Below are 11,851 nucleotides of genomic sequence, written 5' to 3'. Positions count from 1 at the left end.
GACCCATAGCGACCCTGTACAGGGTTTCCGAGGGTGTAAATCCTTACGGGAGTAGAAAGCCTCATCTTTCTCCCGCGGAGCGGCTGGTAGTTTCGAATCTCTGACCTTAAGGTTCGCAGCCCGATTCATAACCACTACGCTACCAGAGCTCCTTAGTTTCATCAAAATAGTGTCTAATTATTACAATAAATAATACTACCCTTAAAGAATGAATATTCTACATTGTTGATATATGCGAGCAAAAAGAATCTGTTGTTAACTTTCAAGGAATTTTTGAGAAATGTTTTGAATTTGTGTTGGTTATAAGTATCTGTTCTGGAATCTAATGACTTTGGGTGAGTAAAACTTTCTGTTTCTTAAGCATCTCTTCTGTAATATCAATAAAGAATAGTTACTACTAATATAATTGCTGTGGGGATTAAATGTGATGCTTTTAGCATACGGCTCTTTCCATTTTATGTCCTTAGTAAGGAAAAGCTAATTTTACGAAAATAAAAATGGCATCATTATCAACTGAAAATGATATAATCCCATTGGTCTATGGCCATATTTGAACAAGTGAATGTTAATTTAAATAAACATGTTCTGGTACTTATTTTTTTAATTGGTACTTAGTGGTGGGTACAAAGATGTCTATAATACTATGTATGCTTTTTATCATGCTTAAATATCTTAAAAATAAAAGTTTAAAGAAAAGTTAGTTTTTCAGCTTTACAGGAGCAGTAAAGCCACAGACCAAAGCTTTAGTGAGTAATTTTCAATCTCAACAGACTACTAATCCTGTAGTTGGGTTAGGTTAGTTAACCTTTTTGCCCATATCGTTTCTCATCTATAAAATGGTAATAACATTTTGCTTATTCGGTTGTTGATGATTAAATATATAAGACAACACCTGATACATGGTTAGCAACATGAAAGTACTGAATTATTTTGTTTTGGAGTCCTGGTATCGTGTTTGGGATAAGTACTGGACACCAAGGTCAGTTTGGACCACACAAGATCAGTGGTTCAAATTCACCAGCCGCTCCTCAGAAACCCTATATGGGGTCTCCGTGAGTCAGAACTGACTCAAATGGCACTTAACTCAAATGGCACTTAACAACAAGAACAATTATATTTTTGAGTCAAGAGATAAATGAGTGGTTTTTATAAAAGCAAGATATTTATAATCTAGAGTTATGAAAGGAACATATGTGCACCACAGAAAACATAGACAACTAGAAGGATGCTTGAGGACCTGATATCCAGAGATAACCAGTATTAACATTTTGGTGTCTTTTTTTCCAGTGTTTTCCTGATTCATTACATTTTTGGTATCCTTTCTTTTATTAAATTTGTTTTTAATATTTTGGGGTGATAACCTATATTGCCTAAAATATGCCATTTTGATTGGAGTCCTGATGTGGCTGCAAGGTCAGTGGTTCAAATACACCAACCATTCCTTAGAAGCTCTATTTGGGGTCTCTATGAGTTGAACTGACTCCACAGAATTTAACAATAACAACAATCATCTTTAAATGCACAACTCAGGGACATTAAAAACATTTACGATGTTGTGTAATCTTCACTATCATCTACATCCAAAAATTTTCATCTTCCCAAACAGAAACTCTGCATCCATTAAGCAACAACTTTCTGTCTCTATGAATGTGACTATTCTAGGTACATTATTAGGCCAGCTGTTCCTCAGAAACCCTAGGCAGAGTCGCTATGAGTTGGAACTGATTTGAGGGCACTTAACAACAGCTCTGGTAGCATAGTGGTTACGAATTGGGCTGCGAACTGCAAGATCAGCAGTTTGAAACTACCAGCTGTTCACAGGAGAAAGATGAGGCTTTGTGCTCCCGTAAAGATTTACTGACTCAGAAACCCTGTTCGGGGTCACCATGAGTCGGAACCGACTCCTCTTCTCAAAACCCATCCTTCCACTATGGGTTTTCTACAAACCCTGTATCATTAAGTCATAAATATTTTTCCATTAAAATTAATCAAAGAAATAAAGCACTCAATCATTGTTTCTGGGTAGCATAGCTAATACGATCACATGAGTTGATACAGTTTGAGTCAAAGACAAACAAAGTGATATTTCAGATAATTTGTGTAGAACTATGCCCAAGAAATGTAAACTTTCATTGAGATGCTTGAACTATTGAGATTATTTCAAGGAACCACTCTCTCATTTAACATAGGAGCCATTTGGTTCATAGGAAGGTCAGGTTTTTAATAAAAACCTATGTCTTGGCTTCTGATCTGATACAATATCTGTTTCCATGTCATCTTTTAAGTAATTAAAAGAAGCACTGTAATTTAATTATTGATTATAAATTAATAGATTATAATGAATAAATTTATAAAAAAAGGGAATGCATGTCAAGGAAAACATGTTGGCACTTGAAGTACAGGTAACTCTAATGCATACTATTTTTATAGATGTTAGTTGTATGCCATCTGCTGTTGCAAACTTACATATTTTATTTGAATATGGAGGTGATTTTGTTAAAATTTACCTATTACCATGTAAGGTGACTGATTTTTTTTTTTTTTTTTTTAAGAACAAAATGGAATTAACAGAAAATAAGAAACTTGGGCTGATACTCACTGTTGATATCAATGAAATGCAAAACAATGGTTGTCATATGCCCTCCAGTGGATTCAGACTCATAGTGACAAAGTAGAATTACCCTCTAGGGTTTCCTAGGCTGTAATTTTTACATGAGTGGATGACCTGGTCTTTTCTGTCCCTTTGTGGCTGTTGTATTCAAATTCCTGACCTTTCACAGTCAAGCATTTAACTATTAAGACACCAGGACTCTCTGCTAAATCCACTTGTGGTTCCTAATTACCAGTGCTTGACAACAACAAAGTCTTAGAATTATCCAAACCAAATCACTGATATCAGCGTAGTGAGTGAAGAGTAAGCTGTGTCTCTTAAGTGCTTAGCATTTTGTATTTGAACAGGACAATTACGGTAGAGCTCTTAAAGTCAGCAATATTATTGAAGAGGGTGGGGAAACAATGGTCTTTCGAAAGGTCTAAAAAATAGGAGTTTGCTTCATCTCTTTTCAAAGACTAAGGAGTGTAGCATAATCCTGCAAAGTAGGCTTTATTCAAAGCACTAACATTTAACTTAAATACATTTATCTCTTAGTACACCAAGTTCTTAATTCCCAAGCATATATTACCAAACTTAAATTGGAGATAAATGGGTATTTTATGTGTAGCTTCTGAAGGGATAAGAACTCAAAATTAAATTAAAAGGCAGTTGTCAATGTTTTAATTCACTTGTTTAAAAAAATGCAAATATTTGATGCTGACTATAATTTGAAATCCTCAAATCTAATTCAGTTAATCTCAGCAGCAGTAATCTGTAACTTAGTAAGATTTCCTTGGTTCTTGCTAGGATGTAACAATGATAGCAATAACAACACAATGGCCAATCTTTTCACTTTTAAATTTACTGTCTTTTTTTTTTTTTTTTTTAGTTGGAGTGTTGTTAGGTCACAAAAAGAGTTAACATATTTTGAATATTTAATTAGCCAAACATTCTTTTAAGTACTTCATATGTATTAGATCCTCAGAAGAACCCTATGAAGTAGGTATTATAATCACCCCCATTTTTTAGAAGAGAAAACTGAGGCACTGAAAGATAAAATGCCTGGAACAGGATTATACAGTTAATAAATAGCAGTCTGGTCCCAGAACCTATACTCTTTACTTATTTATTTTTTTAAGTTTTTATTGTGAATTGAGTGATAGTTTACATGGGAGAACATCAGTTTTACACTCCTCATTTCATTGCAGTGATTACAATCTCCTCCGTGCAACATCATTCTACAGTATTTGCTTCTATTTTTGTTTTTTTTTGGGGGGAGAGATGGGTGTACACAAAAACACTCAGGAATATATAACAATTTAAACAACCAAAGGGCACAGTCTGCAAGCCTGTCTCCTGGCCACCAGCACTCAGTCCCTCTCTTTCCATGTGTCCAGAGTCCGCAGCTGCTTCTTCTCTCCATGTCATCATCTCTGCCTCCATCTCTGGTATTGCTGTTTCTTTGGTTAGGGTCCTGCATTCTGCTTGTGCTCTTATCCCTTGATGGTCCTATGGTACTCTGCTTCTAGCCTGTATGATTAACTACTCCCCCATTTTTGTTACAAAACCTCTACCTTTACAGTTGTGACAGTTGCAATAAATTAGTAATGATAAAAATTGCTCACTATTTAATCACAAGAATCCTATCCCCATCTCCTTTCACTGGACCCATCTAGACAAGATGAAAGCTATTCCGTGGGTACTCTACCCTCCCCCACACACGTTTAAACTAAACTTCCTCTTGAAAACTTGTAAGCCAGTCACTTCATGATTCTATTGCTCTCTCATTTTAGGTAGCCAATGTCTAAGTTGCCTGTCCCTGGATACAGAGGGGATAGGATTGATACTTGATGTGAAGGTTCTTTCTTTCTCAGATGAGAACCTATGCTCTTAACAAATACACAATCTAGTGTAGCAAAGCCTCAAAATACTTAATATTTATTCACGTCAAGCAGAATGTTTGACTATTTTGACTGATTTCCCATTGCTTTGCTATTTAATTTTTTTTTACTTCTGTATCCTAATAATAAGGATCAAGCATTAACACTCATGGAAACAGCAGTTGAGAAATCAAATGGCAAATCTGCTGCATAAGACCCCTTTAAAGTGTTGAAGAGCAAAGATGTTAATTTGAGGACTAAGATGCACCTGACCCAATCCATGGTATTTTCAACAACCTCATACACACATGGAAGTAGTGAATAAGGAAGACTGTAGACAAAATGATACATCTGAGTTATGGTGTTGGAGGAGAATGTTAAAAGTACCATGAACTGCCAAAAGAACAAAGAGATCTGTGTTGGAAGAAGTACAACCAGAGTACTCTTTGGAGTCCATATGGCCAGACTTCCTTTCTCATACTTTGGACATATTGTCAGGAAGGATCAGTCACTGAAGAATGATATTTTATTTGGTAAAGTGGAGGCTGGGAGAAAAAGAGGAAGACCCTCAACAATATGGATGGGCTCAGTGACCATAGTGGCGATGAACTCAGGAGTAGCAAAGACCGGCATTGTTTCATTCTGTCGTTCATAGGGTTACTATGAATCGGTACTGACTTGATGACAACTAACAACAAAGATAAAGTCCTGGTGTGGCACTGTGGGTTAATGGGCTGGACTGAAAAGTCTGTTTGGACCTCAAGGTCGGCAGTTTAAGCTCACCAGCTGTCACTAGTAAACCCTATACAGGGTTGGTATAGGTTGGAACCAACTTGACGGCACTTAACAATAACAACAACAAAGGGAGCTCAGCTGTGGAATAAAGACTGTACTGCTAACTGAAAGATTGTTCAAACCCACCAGCCGCTCCTCAGAAACCTTATACAGGGATACTGTGAGTTAGAACTGACTAAATAGCAATTAACAACAAATAACAACAAGTATAAAATGAAGGGTAGATTGAAATATATTGTTGTTGTTTATTGCTGTAGAGTTGATTCCGACACATATCCACCCAGTATAGGGTTTTTGAAGACAGCTGTTGAGTTTGAACTGTCGACCTTGTGGTTCAAATTGACCATCCTGCACTTACCACCAGCACTCCTTAAAAATATTTGTTGTTGTTGTTATGTGTCATGGAGTCGGTCCCGACTCATAGCGACCCTGTACATATGGACCTTTAAAAATTACTTTCAGAAGAGAAAACATTAAATGTTCTTTTAAAACATCAACAATGCTAATAAATTATAGGTTATACTATTTTGCTTAGTTACCTTGTATGAAAATTAAACCATACTGTACTAAAATCCATATTTTTTGAAATTACCTCTACAACACTGTATTTATCTCAAGTAAGTAATTCCATTTAAGCCTCTATTTTGTGGCTATCTGCCATATGCTCTTTTTTACCTAGTGGGTTAATCTAATGTTTAACTGTTTCTTTTATTTGCCTTAAATAAAAGAAAACCTCAATATGTCAATTACAGTAGCACTCAATTATAAATTTCATGGGGCAGAGAACACAACAGCCAGCACAATTTAAATCCACAAGTAATTAGAAAGTCTAATTTTACAATTATTTTCATCCACCCCCTCCCCTCAGCAACAAATCTTTCTTTTCTGAACAATGAAGAGGTAGGTAGACATAAAGCCTTAATTAAACACTAACTTTTTAGAGTTTATGTCTTTGACAAAACCAAATGGGTAGAAACATATCCAAAGGCTTTCTAAAAACTGAATAAGGAAAGTAATCTATATAAAAATTTCATTGCTCAGTCATTATCTAAGAAATAATGAGGGAGAACTGAGGGGCATATGTGAATTTTCCTGAGAAAGTGGTCATGTCCTAGGTTTTAGAAGTTTTATGTATTTTCCCTTTCTTTCTTTAGATTTGGTCAACTTACTGATCACTGGGTTGTCACTACCCCATATCCCAGTGATTTTAGCACTGCACTGACATTTGGCATGATGCCTTTAGTCTGAAGCCTTACAACCAATCAGAATTAATGATATTGTATTAATGGTTCCATAATAAAATGAAAAAGATGGCCTTCATTTTGATGAAAGCTGTAAAGTAGCTATTGTGCTTGTTTGGTATTGCAAGGCCCAAATGTATTATTTATGCAATTTTTCTTTTGAAAGAATAACTGAAAGAGCAGATTTCATTTTACAGCATTCAGTCAAAGCTATTGTCTCATGAATGTTAACATTTCTACATTTTATTTCCTCTGAATGTAGAAGGTCTTTTTTCAGAGATCATCTAAGTAGAGATTTTAAAAGTTTAAAAACTGCATTTAAAATAGGTAGACCCTAATGACTGGATCTATTGTTCATACTGGTGTATACGCTAAATCAACACTTGCCACATGAGAACTTGCACCTAGTTGAAGGCATAATTTTCAAGGTCTTGTGTTGCCATTACAATTTTATTGTTTCTTTGATTTAGGAAAACCTAAAAAGTAAGTTTTATTGTAAAGTTTGTCAGGAACAAAAGTATACAATTGTAAAGTATTTTTGAAATATTGTTTAGGTTTATCACCTTGTAGTTTTTATAGCAGCTTCATTCTGCAAAATACGGAATTATATCTAAGAAGAGTATAAAGATAATAATGTAAATAATACCAAAAAACAAAAGCAAAGACAAATTATAATGCAAAAACAAGTTTAAAATAAATAAAATGACATTATCTTTCTTGGTGGTTTTATATCTTATAAGTTATTTGGAGTCCTGGTGTGGTTCATTAGGATAAGCACAGGACTGCTAACCACAAGGTTTCTTGGAAACCCTATACAAGGTGACTATGAATTGAAACTGATTTGATGGCACTTAACAAGAACAAACTATTTGGGGTCCTTGTGTGGTGTAGGATAAGCATGGGACTGCTAACCACAGAGTCAGTGGTTCAAACCCACCAACCACTCTTAGGGAACCATTTGTTGGTTGTTATGAGTCAGAACGGTTTTGTAGGCACTTCACAACCAGAAGAAGTTATTTGAGCTTCATAAAAACTAGAAAATTAGGTATTATTATTATTATTATTATGTCAGTTTTCAGACATAATAATGATGTCCAAACTGCCCAAGAACTTGGAGCATTTGAAGTCTGGCTCTCTGGCCTGTATCTTGTCTTTAGACTCCTGTAGAGTGCTTTTCCCACTATCTCATGTTGTATCTCTTTCCAGTGGTCTTTTTCTTTCTGTCTGGAAGCCACTAATGGTGAAGACTTCCTGCTAAAAATGAAAAATACATTAAGCTAACATCAAGTTATCTAAAGGAAAAATGCATCCAAATCTTGTCTACTTACGTCCCTGAAAAAATTCAGTAAAGCTTGCCTATCTTTTTTTTTTTTCCTAGCAAAGTATGTACTTTGGGATACTATAATTTTTTTTCTAGGTGGGACTCAAAGGAACTATTTTTTATTCTTCTCTACATGTAAGTCTTCATTCTTTTTTGTGAAACTACAAAGAAGTATTTGCACTTAGCTGGGATCATTATATATTTGTGAAACTAATGAATATATGACATTTATTGGGATGTAAAGTCTGTTTTGATACTATTTTAAGCCTTGCCTCCTTTACTACAAAGAGCTAGATTGAGGAACACCAGTCCACCATGATTATGAAATAGCTATTTTAACCATGTATGAGGTCTCTGGGGGGGGGGGAGGTAGAAGTTTGTACGTGGCTGATAAATTGACCCCACTTACTCACCACTCTCTTTTCCTCCACTTATGTCAAAATTCATCAAAACAAGAGCTTCCAGTTCCTTACTAATACAAATTGTCTATTGAATCCATTCCATCTTCTATTGAAACCCACCCAGTAGCATTGCTGAAGAAAAGACCTAGTTACCTGCTTCCATAAAAATGTCAGTCAATAATATTTCATTATTGTTGTTGTTAAGTGCCATTTATTCGGTTCCGACTCATAGCGACCCAGTATAGGGTGTCTGAGGAGCAGCTGGTCAGCTTGAACCGCCAACCTTGCAGTTCAAACGGCTTTGCAGTCTGGAGCATTAACACATAGTGCCACACCAAGACTCCCAATAATACCTCATGGAGAAGTTGTACTCTGTCACATGGGGTTACTGTGACTCAGAATTGACTAGATAGCACAAAACAACACCAATCACCATATACAAAATACTGTACACTTCAAAATACATGAAATGTAGATAAGATCCTCTTTATAATGACCTAGCTTTCTGTTTCACTGAAAAAATAGAAGCAATAAAGAGAATTTCACCTCACTCTTCCACCATGCTGTTTGCACACTCTTCCTTCTTGTTTGTTACATGAATAAATGGCCAGTGTTTCTATCTAAAACCAACCCTCTTCCTTTGCAATAACTCTTATCCTCTCTTGTCTATTCAATGTCATTACCCTTAGCATACTTCTGTCTGTCTTTACATGCTGTTTTTACTCCTATTTAAAAAATAAAATCTACTTACTCTCCACCCTCTTTTCATTGATTTATATTACAATTCATCAAACGAGTTAGCTATAACCACAATCTCCAGTTCCTCCCTAGTACAATATGTCTCTTTAATCTATTCCATTTTTTTTTTTTAGCACCCACATTGGTAGGTAAGTCTTTCTCTAATCATGAAGCCATGTTTTTCTAAAAATAATCCATATTTTCCTCATATAATCCGCACTTTGGTGTGGCACTTTAGGATAAGCACTGGGCTTCTAACCACATGGTTGGTGATTCAAACTCACCAGCTGCTCCTAAGAAACCCTATACAGGTTACTCAAGGGCACTCAACAACAACAACAGCAACTTCACTAAGAGTGTCTTTTTACAACCATGTTGCTAAATCCAGTGGTAAATTTTCAGTTATCTTACTTGACCTGTCAGAAATATTTGAAACAACTAAAATTTGCAATGTTCCCTTTCTTGAAATAATTTACTGCCACTACATCCATTTCCACTCTCCTTTTCTGATATTTCTTTACCTGTTCAACTCCACAACAGTCTTTTCTAGCTGTACTCAGTCCCTTCCTTTCATTCTGTATAAGCCCCTAAGGCTAAAGGCACTCAAAATACTGCTAAGGAAATGCTGTCTCCTCAAAGTAGAGTTGATCTTACTGACATGGTGGAGCAAAGCTTTCAGGACCTGCATTTGTTGATAAGACACTCAAGTGAGAAGAAACTGCTGCAAACAACTGTTAATAATCAGAACATGGAATGTATGAAGTATGAATCTGGAAAAAATGAAAGTTTTAAAAAATTAAATGGAACACATAAAAATCAATATCTTAGGCATTAGTGAGTGGAAATAGAAAAGTATTGACCGTTTTTAATCAGACAGTCATATGGTTTACTATGCCAGGAATGACAAATTGAAGAAGAATGGTGTCTCATTCAATGTCACAAAGAACATTTCAGGTACAATGTTGTCTGTGATAGGATAGTATTTATACACCTACAAGAAAGACCAGTTAGTATTACTATTTTTCATATTTATACATCCACCACTAAAGTCCATGATGAAGAAACTGAAGAATTCTACCAACTTTTTAAGTCTAAAATTGATCAAACATGCTATTAAGATGCATTGATAATCAGTCTTGTGTGGAATGTGAAAATGGGAAATAAAAATGAAGATCGGTAGTTGGAAATTATGGCATGGTGATAGAAATGATGTTGAAAATTGCATGGTAGAATTTTGTAAGACCAATGACTTATTCATTTCAGATACCTTTTTTCAACAGGGTAAATGGCAACTATACACTTGGATCTCACCAGATGGAATACACAAGAATCAAATTGATTAATTTTCTGGGAAAGAAAATGGAGATGCTCAATACCATCAACCAAAACAAAGTTGCTGCCACCATTTTTGAATTACCTTCAGTGAAATTTTACTTGCTTGGGATATTAATGACACTATTCAATGATTTCTGCATTCCATTGGATCATCATTCTTTGGGTTGGGAAAAAAATTGGTTCTCTTCCAGTCAGTTAGCCAAGTAGCCGTCTTCCAAATTTCTTAGTGTAGACAAGTAATGCTGCATCTGTTTGTTGAAACATTTCAAGTTGTATTCTCAATTTCTGAAGCCTTGTTTATCACCAATGTCTGCTTTTGCTTTAGCATCTCTACATTCAACATCAAGTTTTAGAGTCTCTTCTGACATCACTTTGAAATTTTCTGTCTTTCCTCTCTTTTTAATAACCTTTTGCTTTCTTCATGTATAGTGTTCTTGATGTCTCACCACAATCTCTCTGGTCTTCAGTCATTAATGTCTAATGTATCAAATCTGTTCTTGAGATGGTCTCTAAAGTCAGGTGAAATATACTCAAGGTCATATTTTGCTCCCATCAGCTTGTTTTAATTTTCTTCAGCTTCAATCTGAACTTGCATGTGATTAATTGATGGTCTATTCCACAGTCAGTGCCAAGCCTTGCTTTGGCAGACAATACCAAGAAGATATTTACTTGTGTTTTATTGACTATGAAAAGGCATTTGACTGTATGGATCATAACAAATGATAGATAACATTGAGAAGAATGGGGATTACAGAATGCTTCATGTGCTTATGAGGAACCTATACATAGACCAAGAGGCTGCCATTGGGATAGAAAAAGGGGATATTGAGTGGCTTAAAATTTGGAAAGTTGTACATCAGAGTTGTATCCTTTTACCAAGTTTATTCAATCTTTTTATGGAGCAAATAATCTGAGAAGCTGAATTGTATGAAGAGGAACATGGCATCAGGATTGGAAAAAGGCACATTAACAGCTTGTTTACTGAAAGTGAAGAGGACTTGAAGCACTTACTGATGAAGATCAAAGAGTACAATCTTTTGTATGGATTGCACCTAAATGCAATGAAAATGGAAATCCTTACAACTGGACCTACAAGTAACTTCATGATTAATGGAAGAAATATGAAGTTGTCAAAGATATCATTTTACTTGAATCCACAATCACTCACTACTCATGGAATCCGCATTCAAGAAATCTAGCAATATTTTGCATTAGGCCAAAGATCGCTTTACACAGGGGAGGGATTAGACACAGGAAAGTTTGGGTGCTGGGGAGGGGGGCAATATACAAGGAGGGAGAGGGAAATGGAAGAACAAAGCAGATGGGAGAACAATTAGGCATGTTTGAATGGGCTAAGTGGGACAGAGATAAAGAATGATGTATACATAACCTTAGAACTACAGGGCTCTGGGATACAGAGATTGAGTCATGGTTGGAATGTGGAAAAGGGGGGAATAATATTAAGATGCTTGGCTGTCTTTTGAATCTTGGTTTTCCTTGCATTATAATATAAAATAGACACTGGAGGGGGAGAGAAAGGAATAGTC

The sequence above is a fragment of the Chrysochloris asiatica genome, unplaced genomic scaffold (genome assembly GCF_000296735.1).
Source record: "Chrysochloris asiatica unplaced genomic scaffold, ChrAsi1.0 scaffold00086, whole genome shotgun sequence".
In the NCBI taxonomy this organism is placed as follows: domain Eukaryota; kingdom Metazoa; phylum Chordata; class Mammalia; order Afrosoricida; family Chrysochloridae; genus Chrysochloris; species Chrysochloris asiatica.
The sequence above is the reverse complement of the archived record's forward strand: the minus strand, read 5'-3'. Positions refer to the sequence as shown.